This window comes from Rhinolophus ferrumequinum, chromosome 9, assembly GCF_004115265.2.
Source record: "Rhinolophus ferrumequinum isolate MPI-CBG mRhiFer1 chromosome 9, mRhiFer1_v1.p, whole genome shotgun sequence".
In the NCBI taxonomy this organism is placed as follows: domain Eukaryota; kingdom Metazoa; phylum Chordata; class Mammalia; order Chiroptera; family Rhinolophidae; genus Rhinolophus; species Rhinolophus ferrumequinum.
Window position 1 is genome coordinate 82,800,813 of NC_046292.1, and position 17,329 is coordinate 82,818,141.

Genomic DNA, 17,329 nt, shown 5'->3' on the forward strand with positions numbered 1-17,329 from the left:
TTCTATCTTTGAAAGAGGCTCAGGACAATTACTATTATGTAATAGTAGAAGAATAATAAGCTCTCTTCAGACCTAAGAGTAATTTGCCCAGGTGTCAAGTGAACCCAGATCATGCCTTTTTTTTGAGGGGGGCGGTGCGCGGGAATGGGGTCTTGCACAAACTCCGCATAGCACCTCTTATTCTCCCTTTCTGTAGCTGTCAGCTGTTGTAAGTAGTATATTAGCCAAGAAATCACCTGGCCGGTCCATCATAATCCTAGCCTTCTACTAGTAACCGCTGCTGTGGGCTAGGACAGTGGTTCTTAATTTTTGGCAGCAAGCTGAAATCTCCTGGGAGTTTAAAAAATTATCCATGCCTGTGTCCCATTTCCAGAGTACTGATTTCACTAATCTGGGGCATGGTCTGGCATAGGCACAATTTAAAACTCTGTTTTCTGTGATTCTGTTGTGCAAACAAGGCTGAGAACCACTGGAATCGAAAATCTGATATCCTATCCTATTGGAATGAAGCATAAAATAAGAGTTAATTATGAGCTGAGAGGTTTTCCTATGAATAAGCTTTGGTATATAAACCTTTTGGGCATATGTTTTAGAGCTCTTTGGGTCTACTTTCTCATTCTTAGCTGTGCTCCAGAAAGTGATGTAAGCTAGGAGAGAGGTAGGATGGATCAGTGCGTAAGGGCTCAAAGGCTAGAGCTAAACTGCCTAGGTTCAAACCTTGACTCTGCCACTTACTGTGTGACCTTGGGTGAGTGTCTGAACTTCTCTGTGCCCCAGCCTCAGCAATAAAGTGTTGGAAGGATTAAATGGGTTCGTGCACGCAGAGAGCTGAGTGTACAGCCTGGCACAAAGTCAATGTTATTAGTTCGGGATCCCGGCAAAAAACAAAATTTACTTCAGATGGTCAAGGTGGAGACAGAGGTGCGAGCAGGGCTAAAGGGATAAACCAGGGGTGTTCAGCACCCAGATACTGCCAACAGTGGGAAGCTATTACTAGCCTAGGCGGGAAGGGGAAGAAGTGGTGCTATAGGAACCCAGTGAAAGCTGAGGCTGTGGAAAGACACAGCAACTGGCAAAGAGGACCAAAGAAGCAGGGAGTGAGCCGGGAAGAAACACCCCAACCTCTCCCTTCTTCTGACCTCCGAGAGGCCAGCCTCTGGGGGCAAGATTTAAGCACGAAAAAAAAAGGGGAGAATTAATCTGAATGATGGGGAAGTGAATGGAGCTGTATCTAGCAGTTGGCTATTAATCAATTATCACTTGAGCTGGAAGTCACCAGAGAAAGTCCTGTTGCCCTGGAATGGGTGAACTTGACACAGCATAGCGGTAGAATCAGGAGTTTCCCCTCAAGCCACACTCATTCTGGAAGAAAGATGCACCAAACTGAGATGGCTCAACATTGCTGTGGGCGAAAGTCCAATTTAAAAAACTGTCATGTGCTCGTTGGGTATTTCAGGGCTTAGTGCAAGGCCCTTCATCCCTATGGACTGGTTTACGTTCCTGTCTGAGCCCTTTTCTCACTTGCTCACCTCTCTCTTTTCCACCCCTACCCATGTGCATGAGAACACAGGGTTCCTACTGTGTTTCCCCCAAAATAAGACCGGGTCTTATATTAAGTTTTGCTCCAAAAGACGCATTAGGGCTTATGTTCAGAGGCTGTCATCCTGAAAAATCATGCTCGGGCTTATTTTCCGGTTGGGTCTTACTTTCAGGGAAACACGGTAGCTCTCTTCCTTTGCTAATTAGAACACATGCCTGAGCCTGACTTGCAACATACTTTGGAATTTTTTCCTCCATCACTTGCCCACCCCCAAACACCACCTCCTTCTCACTCATGAATGTTGACCTTTTGTCCAAAAAGTCTGCAGTCTTCCAATCGCCCACTTTCTACTTCAGTAGCCATTCTTGGCTGTGTTTACATTTGTCCTACAAAATTGTCCTTGGAGCCTCATTACCGATCAAGTACTGAGTGACAGAAGTAGAAGCAGAAGCCCCTATCTTCCAAGAGCTTCCATTCTAAGTGTGAGGAGTAAGAGACATGGCTCAGGTTGACAGGGGCTTTTCCCGATAGACGTCCGTGCCGTGCGATAGTTTCCTCTCCACCTTTTGCCACCATGTCATATTGCAAATGGAAATTATTAACTTTTAGATTCGTGCCTGGGTGCGTCTGGAACTTTTCATACTGTGTGGATACACACGCTTGGTTGCACTGGAGACCCTGCCGTGACCCTATCTCCATTTACATCATCCAGTTTTTTCCAGATCTTACGACTAGATATTCCTTTACCAGATTTAATTGAACTATTCATCTTTATTACTCTGTTATGTTCATTCCAAGTTCCTTTTGGAATTCATGCTTTCCATCACATACACATGGTGCTATAATAGCCATTATTTGGCTCTGTTCCCCTTTGGAAGCCTGGCAACTGTTACTATTGGGCTCTTCTAAGTAAAAAAAGATGAAACCTCTCTTGTTCCCCTCCTAGTACTTAGGCAGCCTGAAGCAAAAGCACCATAATGTTGGTACCAAAGCCCCCAGAGAGAATTGGGAATTGAAGTTTACAAAGGCCTGGTGAGATCTGAGTTGGCCGGATTTTAATCACTGATGTGGGTTCAGAGCGGGTTAGATGCACCAGTAGCAGAAGCAAGGAGTACTCACTCAACACACAGGCCCTAGGGATTCAGCAAGTACTTGCCCTCAAGGAGCTTACATTTTAGATAAGGAGAGAGGACACCCCACCCCCACCCCAATAATGCAGGCTAGCAAAGGATGTATGCCAGGTAAGTGGTATATAAGTAACAACAGTTGAATTGCATTTTAAGAAGTTGAATTGCACTTAAGAATGTATTGCAGGCATTTCCCGTCATCAGGACTAATTTTCTACCCAGGTAATTTCCATTTCAACTGGTATTGGTGGGATTTTGACAATATTTCTTAATTCATCTCTGTTTCCACACGCATAATTTTGGTGGCTGAGAAATGTCTCCCACTTCCAAACCTAGTGTGTTTGACATTTTGAATTCATGACACATTCACAAATTTATTAAGGATTCATTTGTCAGTATCTAAAGACACATAAATGTGTCTTTAGATGAAAATGTTCTAAAATAGAAATTATGTAATATTACTCCCCGCTTGGGTAGGTTGAAGTGTATGCTTTATATTTTCATTTCTCTTTTTTTTTCAGAGTGGGCACTACTTTCGAAAAGAACATATCCCCCAAGGACGTACCCTTCACACACAATTTGTCCACATGTGTCACTAGCAAAGAAGTGGCAAAGTCCAATACTGAGCAATACGACATATATGAACATGTATCTTACCGTTCACCCGAAGGGGACACTACTGACACATTATGAGTGGGACCCAACACTTACGGTTTCCAACAGGGAAACTGAGGTTACAGTGATCTTTCCACCTTCCAGTGCTCTGTCTCTCCTTCTGAATATTGTATGTATGTTGTGAGACACCTGGCTTGGGCCCAGTGTCCAGTGGCAGCTCTGGGACTAACAGATCCACAGAGGAATACAAACTTTGCCCGTATTACGTCATCAGTTTAGTGAAGTAGCTACAGATGTAAATAAATGGTATTCATTTATTCATTAGCTGAGCACCTATCATAGTGATTGGTTTTGGAGACACAGAGATGGAAAGAACATTGCCCTTGTCTCCAAAGGATTTTCAGTCTATTTGGACTGACAAACCCAAAGAGATACTTTGGAATCCAAAGAGGAAAGTCAGTGGAAGAGACTTGCTTGAGGATTTCAGGGAAAGCTTCTGGGAGGAGGCAATACCACAGCTGAATAGTAGAGAAAAAAAGAGGAATTAGATGGTAGAGGAAATTGGGGTAGGTGGGTGAAGGGTGAGAAAAAGGGCATCGCAAGCTGAGGCGATGGCACAAGCAAAGACAAACTATTGAGAAACAGCAATTGTGTAGAGCTCTTCTTGGTTGACCTATTCCTAAGAGTTCAGAATCCTATACAGATTCATTTTTCCTGCTTTAGCAGCCTTTGGCAGGACAGAAAGACATGTCCAGGCAGTGTGGGTCTTTCCCAGGTTGCAGAATGATTTCGTAGCATAGCTGGCTCTGGCTCTTCATAGTTAGTGGATGCAATCTGAGCTCTTGAACTTCTTGGGGGGCAGTTTCTCCTCAAGAGAAGGGCCAATAGAAGTTCGTTCTAAACAGTGAAAAGATTGCACCTGCAAAATAAAGGGCCCAGTGTGGAGCAGGGTAAATATACCCTAGGACATTAAGAAATCAAGGTAAAAGTCTTTGGTTTCATCTGCTTCATTTTCATAGTCCTGCTTTACATCCACCCTTACTTCTTCTGTGTCTGGAAGGAAAAATGCAGAGTCATGACACTTTGACACCAATTACATGTGACTGGATCTAGAGCTTCATTCATCAAGGAAGTTGTAGGTTGTCTGTTCCGATGTTGTGATTCCCCTCCATCTTCCTTCCCTCCTACCCAATCTCACTTAGCCATTTTTTCCAGCTGTTGTTCGTGAGGAAATGATAAACACGCACATAGCTTAAGTATGACAATATTATACAGAGGTGACTTTGTGCCGCTGCTCTGCAAATCAGGCTCATGTATTATAAAACCACAATGAACAACAAGAAGCATCCCTTCCCTTAAAGCATGTCTCCAGCTGGTTCTCGTATTGAGATCATTCCCCAAGCACATCTTAGGTGGCCCAACCGCAGAAGGTAGCTGTCATATCAAAGGACAGCCAAGTGAACAGCTAACATGTCAAATCAAAGGACTCTCCCCTTCTGCTTCCTTCCACTGGACCGTCCTTCTTCCTTCCACTTCCTTCTCACAGGTTGCTCATTATGCACACAGAACAAACCAGATTTAGTCATTCTCTCCACCCTCAAATCTCTCTTCATCAGTCATAAGCTGTGGCTTCTCCCACCTACCAAAGCCCAGTGGAAGGAAGGTGAGACTGGAACAAGGTGTCATATTAACATTCAGCACTTGACAAAAGCTATGATTGCTTTCTACACTTGATCTTAGCCAAAAGGCCGAGAAGCGATTATGATTGCTTTCTAAATGAAAACAAAACAAAATGATCACCTCCTATTTTTAAGGTTTCTTGCTACAGCACAATGGAATGCAGGTTGATTTAGATTTGCTTCTTAGTCTGCCTGTCATTGCAACATTTTAAATGAAGGTAGGATGTGTGAGCACTGGGCAAAAATGGGACAACACCATTGTCCCGGTGGATTTACTTCCAGGTCACTAACTGGGAAAATTCCAGTTTTCACTAATGGCAGAAGATGTATTTCCTTCCTCCCTCCCTCACCCCGGGTTGCTCAGGTCCTTGCCTCTCCCTTGCACTGGCCTTGACTCCCACAAACCCTGGAGGTGTAGGATCCAGGAGTCGAGCCCAAGGAGGAGAGGCTATAGAGGGGTCTCTAAGTTAAAGAGAAAAATGCTGTGCCTGGGAAGTGCAGTTGAAAGCACTATTTCTTTATTTCTGGCTTCATCCCGTCGCACTTCATTGCACATTCCGCAGTGTGCAAAGAGGAGCAGTGTTTATCCACACAGATATTGGATTGTTGATCTTCTTATCTGCTCTTCATAACTGTCTGCTTCATTTTCATTTCTCTTCCTCCCGGTTTGATTAATCACATCTCCCTTGGCCCTGAAACTATGGGCCTGTCTATGCCAAAACGCTGACTCCCGTAGTGATGGGGCCTACTGAGCTGATAGATTTGTCACACAGCGGTCCTTGTTTTCCAGTCTTCGTTACTGACAGATCGTCAGATGCACTATTGGCTTTGTGCTGGGGTCTGAAGAAAAGACAGCTCTATTGCTTAACTGTTGCCTAATTTAACTCAGTTAAGGAGATGGTTTCTTAGGGGTAGGCAAGGTAAATGTTTATGAAAAGGAATGTCCAAGGTGATATTGTGAATTAAATGATATTAAATGATATTGTGAATTAAACAGCCATGCGATGACCTACCTACGTACCTTTCTTTAGGTGACTGTGTAATAGGCATAGTCTTGAAAATGTGTATTTAACTTGAAATTAAAAATATTATTAATACTCCTAGTGCAGAGGTGCTATTTAAGACTCTGGTTAAATGAAAAAATAATTTGTAAATGAATAATCCCCCTCTAACTTAATTTCCATAAAACGATTGCACCAAAGATTGAGTTTCCTTACAGCGAGGGCAACCTGAATCGTTTGTGCATCACACAGGGCCACTAAAGCAGGGGTGAATGCCCTGTGACTGCACTTATCTGTCTGTTCACTTGGCACTGCCTTTCACACAGTCCCCGCCGTCATCAAGCCTTTCCTGCTGCCAGTGTGTCCTGCCAGTGACTCAGTATGACTTCATTTATTTGAGGTTTTGCGTATGCCTTATCAAGACCCAAGTGACTCTAGGTGTTGTTCATACAACTGGAGGCAGAATCAATATCCCATGGCCTATAAAACATCTGGAGTGGTTCTTAACACATCGTTCAATCTAGGGTTCTTTCCTGGAAAATTACTCAGCCCATCTAGAGAACCTGACGTGCATGGAAGTGATTCTAATGACTGGTGAGAGAAAAGTGCTGTGCGTGGGGTGGCGTAGGGATGCTGAAGGGCTCCGTCCGCTTAAGTTGGATCAGTTCCTTCTCAATGAGCATTTGCTCAAGTCAAGCCAAGAGATGAAGCTGACTACGTTAGTGACACTTTCTAATGATGGAATTCAGCCACGGGCTCCAATTAAATCACAAAACACTGTGGAGCTAATTGTCCTTGACAATTTTTTTGAAATGTTTTCCAAGCAAAACCTAAATGTCCTTCTGAGACCAAATTCTTCAACTCTTTCTATGAGTATACACGCGATTATAAAGCCTCAGTCCTGCACTAGTCTCCACTGGGTCCTCTCAACGACTGAAAGCATCAAAGTTCAAACAGGCTTCAGGTGACACTTTTTTACTCCTAAGAGTTTAGAAAATTGCTAAGTTGGCGGTGTACTTTTGGGACTCCTCCAAATCCATTTCTTTCAGTATCTCCTGAGTTTCACTGGGAAATTCAGCAGAGAAAACCATCATACCTTATCGGTTAAGAATGACAACAAAATGAAAGATGCAGGTATGGACCTGATGGACTCTTTTATTATTATTATTATTATTACATTATTGCTTTCATTAAAGTTTATTGGGATGACAATGGTTAGTAAAATTACATAGGTTTCAAGTGTACCATTCTGTAATACATCATCTATATTGTGCGTTCACCACCCAAAGTCAGTTCTCCTTCCATCACCATATATTTGACCCCGTTTACCCTCATCTGTTGGTTTCTTGACATGCTCAGTTCACAGGTACATATAGACTAGTTTTTCCTGTGTGCAAAATGAATAATGAGGATAATCATATCGAGCGTGAACTCACCCTTCCAATCACCTTATCAGTCAGATTACTTAACCTCATTGAGTTACTAGGATCCTTCCAGCTCATGAATGCAGGTGTGACACTGCTAGGGATGGATGTTGCTATTCAGGATAAAGTTAAGTGCTCAAGAGTTTCCTGGCTTCACAGCAGCCTCACTGGAGGCTGATAAGCTGTAGCCAAGACTGTTCAAGGTCTCCAGCTGTTCTGAAAGTGACTGCTTGTTTATTTTAGGTAGATAAGTGTTGCTGCTATTATTCCTGGGAGGGGAGGAAATGCCGGGGGCTGGAGATCACTGTAGAATTTTTAAATTAGAACAGTGTGAAGACATGTTTTAAATTAGAACAGTGTGAAGAGAGGGAGAAGCCACATACTCTGCACTCGGTGACTGTAATTATAGCTCCCTGTAAGAGCAGTTAATAACCACTTAGCATTTGGTAACCTAAGGGTAGTGAACACTGAAGCTTTGCTTGTTAATTAAAGTTGACAGAATGCTAGAAAGAGCCTCAGGGGAGTATTTTCTCTTTGTTTACCAATAAGGGAGTATTTATTTGGTTTCTTTTGTGACTAACTCTAAGTTTAAATCAGAGGAAATAAAGCGGTATTTTCAGGAAAATCCTGGGGGAAAACGTCCAGCATTATCTCAGCAATTAACATGGTACAACCAATGAATAAGTGATCCATTTTGCCATCATAATCTGAATGTGTTCCTAGGGATAATAAACAGAGAAAAACAAATGTGACCGCTATGATTCTCTCAATCCTCTTCCCAAAGTTCTCGCCAGGTATCTAAATAGCTTAAGACATCAGAGAAGGTCAGAAATGAATTGTTCAGGTTGTTCCCAGCAGCAAGAAGAATGCCCATGACCTAACCAGATAAAGTATAAGACAGAACGGTAGGAGCAGAGGTTCCATCCAAGGTTATTTAGAGATCAGAAGGTCTATACTACAATGCCATCACTTATTTTTTCTCCCCTCACCCAAAACTTCAACAGATACTCAGTTTGTAGTGAGTGGGTCAGGTTCACTGAATTACAGTTAAATTCAGATGCTTTGGCTTGCATTAAATATTTTAAAGCTAAAAGAGAACACTACTTTTGCAGGAATTTCAGACATTTTGGGTTTTCTTCTATGTTCACAAATTTTAATTTCAAGTTTTAGCTTTACCACAACTCTCATATACAAGCAAATTTTCTCTTCCTAATGTTGATGCAAAAACATCCAAACTTGTAGAAAAATTTTATGAGAGTTTATTGAGCCAAATGGACAACTCACCAGGAAGCAAGATCTCAACAGACTGAGAAAAATGCTTCCCAGGATGACAGTGTGCAGCTTCTTTCAGATGTTTGGAATTAAGGAGAGAATGTAAGGAATATTACATAAATCCAGAAGAAGGCAAGGCAGGGAAATCTCTGTGATTGGATTACAGCATAGATAACAAAAGTATGTGCTTTTTTGAGGATGGTTACACTTTAGAGGAGTCTGCAAAAGAGGCATTTCAAAGATGTGTTAAGCTAGAGGCACAAACATCATGGACAAGGCTCACTTAAGGCAAAGATAACCTTTTAGTAGGGAATTTATAGGCCTGATGTGTGATCCACCAGGATCTGCCCAGTTAGAATTTTATGAACAGATCACCCTGTGAGAGTTACATTCATTCAGCTACATTTATCACAGTGCTCCCTTTTTCATCCACATTAATTTCAAGAACATTTAAATAGCTCTGAAACTAGGTTAAGGACACAAGATGTAATATAGTGCTCCCATTTTAGTCAGTTGAAATAAATATAAATTTAGCCCCTTTTCCCAAATACTGGAAAATTTTTTATTATCATTAAAAGCCAAGAAATTTAACTCCATCTCATTTTATATATCTGCTTTTATTCCTCTTGTGTTTGCAGTAGAATGACTTTATAAGTATATTGACTCTATTGTTTACCTTGACTGACAGACACCCAAAATTAAACTTGCTACTGGATGGATAGTTTATAAATCAGAGAATAATTCAATGTAAATTAATTGAAGATCTATTTTAATTTTCTACCATGTTTCAGCAAACAAAATAGCAACTACTTCTATTGTTATGTGTTTCTTAGAAACTGTTTACTCATTTTTTTGTTTGCCACATGTTTCAGCTTTTAGCACAATAGCTGACACTGTATTTTCAGCATTTTATTCACGTTCTTTAATTTCATTTTTTTTTTCATGAAGTCAAGGAAATAGAGCTGCTAATGAAGGGAGAACAGCCAGTAGTCAAGCCACTCACCTCCTGCTCCCAGGAGGAGCCACCACATTCCAGGATATGCTCCTAGAAGTCAAAATTAAATAAATAAATTTTATCCTTGTTCCAGAAAAAATCAGACTTTCAGGAGCTTACTCAGATTAACCAAATGAAAAGAGATTGATGCACACCTATAGAAATCATCTGAAAAAGAATAGGTGGCAAAGTCAAGTGGAGCCAGGACGGGCAATATTCCATAGGTTAGTACCTCTAGAAGGTAGTTATATTCTCAGAGCCGGTGCTCTGCTTTGAAACTCCAGAAACTTGCTCTTATTTATGTCTAGGGATGACGTCAGTCGAAATGCAGATGTGCTTCAGGTATCATCTAGAATGCCTAATTCGTTCAAAATGCAGTGGACTAAATAAACAACCATGTGGGTATGACGCTCTGCCCGTACTACGCTATATGGGGAGCTCTGTCATAACCAGGAACCACTTTATTGGTTCACCTTGAGAAACTATTGTCATAAGAAACAGAATGTTTGGCATTTCACGTGATCCCTACCTAAAAAATTATGGGGAAAGGCCAGTCATAATCAGAAGGGAACTCAGTGCCCCTGGAATCAGAACAAGAGGCTTAAACCATTAGGACGTTAATGAAATTGAGTTAAAACAGCTGGAGGTATCCATCTGATAATAAGAATTATTTTGCCAGCAATGGCAAAAATAGAGTCCAATAGCTGTTCTCAACACGTATTTCCACATTATGGATTTCTTTAGAAATGAAAAGTTCCAAAGTCCCCAGCATGGCTCTTTCCCCCTAGATAGTGCTTCAGTGGGCACCATCCATGTGATCACTCTTCTGATTGTCCTTTTTTTCTATGTCTCTAAGACTGATAAACCTTCTTCACAAGGCCTTCTGAACTGAATTATTCCAGGCACTTTTGCATTAAAAAGGCGTATTGTCAGCTCAGGAGTTTTTCATCAAATTTTTCAAAGGCTTGGGCCAAATAGCTCTCCAAGCCTGCATTGAGTCCACTTGCCTTAATTCTACACATAGTCCTAATATCTGATTCTGCCACCCACGTACCCTGCTCTGAAAAGGGGATGCCGCGAACAATAGACAAGCCACTGAGAAGAAACAAACGCATCACAAATTAGTAAATTAGCATATTGGCTCATGTCTTGAGTTTTGGGAGCTCCTGAAAGGTGCCCAAGAATAATTAGAAAATTGGAAAAATAAAATTTGCACTTGAAAGTTAAATTAGATCAATATATAAGATCAATATATACAGTAACTCCAAAGTATGTTTATTTCTATGTTCTCCAGAGAATCACAAAAATAGTTCAAAGATGTCCTGTAAGATTGCCTTTTTCCCCAGCTGCCTGGGAGAGAAACGAGAATGGGGGTGAGTGTGTGATGCCTGATCCGAGCGCAGGTGCATTTGCCCAGTACAAACACCAGGACTGATGGAGGGAATGAGAGCACCGTTCTACCTCCTCCCCCAATTTCTTTGTACCGAGATACAAAGGCAGGTAACAAGAAGGCCTGACTGTGAGAATGATTCTCAAACATTTAAATGTAACATAATTAATGATAATTATAATTAATGATATATAATTAATGATAACTGAAATTTTTATTATTGATAATATAAAATACCTAATGTTCTGAATAGTATAAATGCATTACAACTTTAGTATTAAACTAACATTTTCTGGATGGCTAGTCAGACCATAAAGGATAGTGATATAGAATCCAAATTAAGGATAAAATCAGGAAAGATAATCCCTTAGAAAGTCAACACAAAATGCATGGATTTATCCATGATCAGCAGTAACCATCGCTGAGGTGGTTTGTAAATGTGTGCAAAGGGAGACTTAGGAAATATTTAAGTCTGGTCAAGGAAGTATCATTTTGCAATTATTTGCAGTTACATTGCAGCTTATATGGGGAAAGGTTAGTATGCAAAAGCCATGTAGACTACATGACTACATGTAGTGTAACTAAAGGGAACTGAAGAATTGTGCATGTCCACTCATGGAAGGTGGGGAGTAAGCTGTTTTCAGGGAAAGGATGCTCTAAAAATTTGTCTTAAGTTTCTTCTTTGAAATATGACTGGAGATACTATCCCAGTGGTTTCTAAGCTTTTCAAGTATGAGGAAAATTTTCAGGGAAGGAGGATTTTCTTTTTTTTTTAATCTAAGAAAGCTCTAAGATTTGCTCACATGTAATATAATTTGTTTCTAAAACTTGTATGAAACCTTCCCAACATCAGGCTTGGGTCTTATAAGAACAGATTGTTCCCAAGGAGCTAAAGTTTATGATAAAATCCTTTTAGCACAATAGCTGACACTGTATTTTCAGCATTTCATTCACGTTCTTTAATTTCATTTTTTTTTTCATGAAAGGGGAATATAACAACAGGATTATGCTCCAGGAATTCTATTGAAAACCAAAGATTTGCCACTTTATCTAAAGACTTGATTGTGTTAGGTTAATGAGATCTATGTTTCCAGTTACTAGTTTCAACATTTCGTTTATCACTTTATTTTCCACTTCTTTTTATAAAAGAGTAAGTTTGAAACTGAAAAAATGTCAAATAATTGCACAAATATTGGTGCACAAAGATGACAACACTAAAATTCAACAGCTAGCTGGCAGATATCATCATCATGCAATAATAGCCTGAAACGTGCTGTCAGTTAATGTCTAAATTGAGTGCCCAAAAAGTAGTGTAGAAACGCCAAAATACAGTCGTCCCCCTTATACTTGGGGGGAATACATTTCAAGGCCCCCAGTGGATGCCTGAAACCATGAATATTACCAAACCCTATATATACACCATGTTTTTTCCTATACATCCATACCTATGGTAAAGTTTAATGTATAAATTAGGCATAGCAAGAGATTAACAACAATAACTAATAATAAAATAGAATAACTGTAACAGTATACTGTAATAAAAATTATGTGAATGTGGTCTCTCTCTCTCAGCAGAAACAAACAAACGTACAAACATGAATTTCTTTCTCTTTCATAATGGCACAGATCGAAGATTTGTTCTTACCTCGTATCTTAGCAACCTCAGCATATAATTTTTTTCTTACTAAGTCAAAAACGTTCACTTTTTCACATAAAGGAAGCACTTTAAGGCTTCTCTTTGGCATTTTCAAATTGCCAGCATCACTATTCTTGTACCTTGGGGACATTATTAAGTAAATTAAAGTTGCTAGAACACAAGCACTGTAATACCAGGACAGTTGATTTGATAAGTGAGAATAATGCTAAGTGACTAACGGGCAGGGAGCCTGTATAGTGTGAAGACACTGGACCAAAGCGAGACTTCACATCTCGAGGAGGAAGGAGCAGGACAGCATGAGATTTCATCCCTTTACTCAGAACGGTGTGCGACTTAAAACTTGTAAATTGTTTATTTCTGGGATTTTTTCATTTAATATTTTTGGACTGCAATTGACCATGGGTAACGGAAACTGTGGAAAGCAAAACAGAGGCTAAGGGGGCGGGGAGGGCTATTGTATAAGGGAGAAAAGTGAAGGCTAACCAAAATATACTTTAAGGACCTTTTGATTGTGAAAAAATTGTAATTTAAAAAACCCCACAAATACAATCATGTTTTAAGATAAACGCAGCTACATACATCCATGAACCCGAAGTGCAGATATGCGAAACATCATTTAGTCAATGGATGGATATGATGTTCTTATAGCTCAAATGGAATCCATGATGATATCAGTGTTCTGACTTACTCAGCAGTAATATTTCTCACTCTAAATGCCCTTTCTGGCTGTCACTGCAGTAATCTCGTTTGAGTAGGTCAGTAAGGGTCTGTCCTATGAGCCTCACAAACTCAGGATGAGCTGATAATGTCCAGTTAAACAGCCTGCAAAGCTGAGACCCGACTGCTGTGATCTAAGGCACTGACTTCTGTAGGGCAAAGCTTCAGAGTCAGTTTGGTCCCTTTTTCCATTTCTCTACTTAAATCTAATCTATTTGTATGACATATGCTTAGAACTAAACTTTATTGTAAGCCTTATATGTAATATGGAGATATAATTAGTTTATGGAAAATTGAATAAAGGAGATTCCCCCTCCGCAGACAAGATACGTATCTCAGCAGATAATAGCTTCATGTTTGTTGTGTTTTTTCTTTTACTAACTCATTAGTGTTACATCTAATGAATTACACACCCCTACACTCTTGCCCCCTGGGATCTCTGTGGTAAATTGATAATATATGCAGCAATCAGCATATTTAGCTGAAAGGCAATGCCTCTCTCTAAGAGCCCTGGATGCCTAGCTTGCTCCCCAGAAGCAAAGGATTCTATATTGCTATAAAGCCTCATCTGCATTTCTTAAGCTCTATCCAATAGATTTAAGTCAAGGTACAAGTCTTAAGGCATTACGAAAGATATTGGGACATACATCCCTACAGCCGAGGAAGTGGTAGATTTTTATTTTTGCAGACTTCTGACCTTATCAAAGCTTCAGACCATGAGTTCATCTGGCATCTAATAAGCACAAGAGCCATTTGTTCCTGGCATGATCAAGTCAGACAGTATGTCACAAGCCATTTCCAGGTTTAGTTTTCTTGAAAAGACACATTTGCAGGAAGCACTGCCAGAAAGAAATGACTGTGGCTGAAATGAAATAATTGACATCAAGTAATACGTCCTGACTTCAGAAAGAGCTGCTGAAAGCAGCAGCCTGAGATGCTGGGATTTCATATGAAGGCAGTTTGTAATCATAAACCGACAGGTAATTCCAGCATGTGCAGATTCTCTTTGGCATGGGTGCTGCAAAAACTGTTGGGCTGAGAGCAAAATCTCTACTTGGCTGAAACCATCCCAGCTCCCATCTACTGATGTTTTGCTCCTGATTTACAGCAATAGAAGGTTCTTACGGTGAATGAAGAGAGAATTGTTCATTTCCTACATGCTTATTACCAAGACAGGTCCAGTCTTTGTGCATTAACTTCCTGCTTAATGCAACTGATACACACCATCAGCTGGTTTCACAGAGACTTCAAATAGCCTGGCTGGGCTTCCTCAGCCAGAATGGACTGAGGTCAGAGACCAGGTCAGTTCAAGTGGTCACTAACGGTACCACTGAAACTACATCTGCCCTTGGTTAGACTTGCACCACTGATAACAACTACACTTTCTCATCCCTCCATGACAAACAAATTGATACTACAGTTGCAAACTAATTAAAGACCAATAAAAAGCAGAAACTTTGTTTTTAGTCAATGTACTTGACTAAAAACCCTTGTAGCCAGAAAGAATAAACTGAGCTTCTTACAGAGCTTTCATATTCAAAATAGGGTCTTCTGCCCCTAGGCTCATCCTTGAGAGTGAATTCTTTGTCTACGTAATGGGTTTTCTTCCAAGACTTTAGGGCAGGGTTTCTCAAAACTGGCCCTATTGACGTTTTGGGCCAGATAGCCCTTTGTTGTGGGGATTGTCCTGTATATTTAATATGTTTAGCAACGTCCTTGGACCCCACCCACTAGATACCAGTAGCACTCCCCCAACCCCAGTTGTGACAAGCAGAAGTGTTCGGAGACATGGCCAAATGTCCCCTGGAAGGGAAGGGAGTGAAAAATTACCCCCAGTTAAGAACCACTGGTTTAGGGCATTATTTAATAAGCACATTTTATCCACACCAATGACACCTCTCCCCCAACTCCTCACTCCCAAGCCCTCCAAAAGAATTGCCTCTGTTCTGTAAAAAGATGACAAGCTTATTTAAACGACTTTCCCACCAATATTACTAGTTATGAGGACAATACATTAATTGATTCAATTCATACTTAGAGAAAAGTGTTTCCATCTACACATCCTGGAAAACTAAAATTGAAAACTCTAAGTATAGATTTGTTGAAAGAATAAAAATAAATCAAAGCCCAGCAAATACTCATAGAAAATTCAGGTAATAGAGAAAAAATTTTTTAACAAAACAACATTTAAAAATTAACCAAAATCTCACCACCCAGGAAGAACCATTACTAATATTTGGTGAGCATTCTTCCAGACATCTTTCCATGTACATATACAGGTTTAAAGCCTGAAAGATACATGGAAGTTCTTCTGTAAAATAACTCAGGATTAATTATACCATGATTCCATATTGACCTTTACAAAAAGAGATTTTACTCATCCAGGGTTTTTTTTGGTAGTAATCAGTATTCTATTGCCTCCCCAGATTTCTTTCTTTCTTTCTTTTTTTTTATTATTAGTTGCAGGTGTACAAAGCAACGTAATAGTTAGACTATACCCTCACAAAGTGGTAACCCTTCTCCCCCACCCCAAATACTCATGCAGTTTTAAATTAAAAGAATTTAATTTCCAGATGAAAAAGAAACTGCAACCTGAAAGATTGATGAATTTCAGAGTAATGTTTCTTCACTACCAGAGATATTGCCTCTTAAAAGAACTCCCTTAAATTAAGAAAATATGTGTGGAAAATTTTAGGAGCTGAAGTTATTGTTATTTTAAAACTGTCCCTTTCGACACTAAATGGTGTCTACTGACAGTGTAAGGGAAAGATGAGGAAGTTAGTTAACACATTTTTTTCCTACCCCTGTTCCTCCCAACTACAATTTGATTAATTATAATATTTACATGTGACCTTTAAGTTCTCTTCTTTTGCCATACTTCCTATAGTTGTTTGGTCTCAGTTCTATTTTAAATGAATCTACAGCCTCTCAGTTCCTGAATTCTTTACTTTGACTCTTTTTTTTTTTTTTTTTTTTGGATGGATTGGTTTTCAAGACACAGTTTTTATTTGCAGAAAGGATCCATAGATGCTGTCTTTCTTGAGTTTTTGAATCCTTTATGATATCGGCCCGCTGCTTTCTTGCTCAAAGGACAGCTTGGCTGGAGATCAACTCTTGGGTGACCCTTTCTTGCCCTCAAACTTTCTACATGCCACTCTGTGATCACTGTTGGGGTTGACGGCTGGTGCCCACTGCAGTCACCTCTGAGCCAACACTGGGTACTGGGGCGTGTGGCACCAAACAGCTCCCTGGTTCCTCCTCGGACGGGCATCACTTACTGAGGCCACACCTCAGCCTTCTCAGATCCCCTGAAGGCCATTGCTGCCTTTCAGAACAGGAAGGCGGCCTACAAGCTCTGGTGAGTCTCCTCTAGCCCCCTTGCCCTGTGCCAGGCACACAGCCTCCTGCTGATCTCTCAGAATGACAGCAGGAGCACGTCCTCCTTCCTCTCCCACTGCCCTTCTTCCACATCCAGGGAAATTCAGTGGCGACTCTCTCTTCTTGCCATTCTCTTCCCATTGGGTCTAGGAGACACAGAGCCATCGCTTCCTCCCCTTTCTCTGAATAAACCACCATTTCTCTTTCCCAGTCTTCCTTCTGCTTAACGTCCTTACTCAGGATCTGCAATTGAGTAACTAGTTACTCTCGCCCCACTCATTCCACAAACATATATATGAAGTAACCAAGGATTAATTATTCCATGCTTCCACACTGACATTCTGGTCTTGATTAAGTCCTGGCCCCTCAAAGCAGGTATACATCTCCACTTTCTTCAAGTGTCACCCAGTTTACTCTTACCTACTCTTCCCCACCCCCCAAGTCTTGACTGCATTTTTATTCTACCATACACATCTTAGCACATGAAAAGGCCAGACTGTATGAATAGTTACCCTTTTAGATTGTGTCAGAAAGC

At 40.5% G+C, this 17,329-nt stretch overlaps 1 protein-coding gene and 1 pseudogene across 2 annotated transcripts in view; one reads left to right on the forward strand and one right to left on the reverse strand.

The window, feature by feature from the left end:
- Positions 1–17,329, forward strand: part of NEDD9 (neural precursor cell expressed, developmentally down-regulated 9) — a 175,763-nt gene that overhangs the window by 80,526 nt on the left and 77,908 nt on the right. The gene's annotated exons all lie outside the window — the stretch shown is intronic.
- Positions 4,907–5,042, reverse strand: LOC117027892 (uncharacterized; annotated as a pseudogene).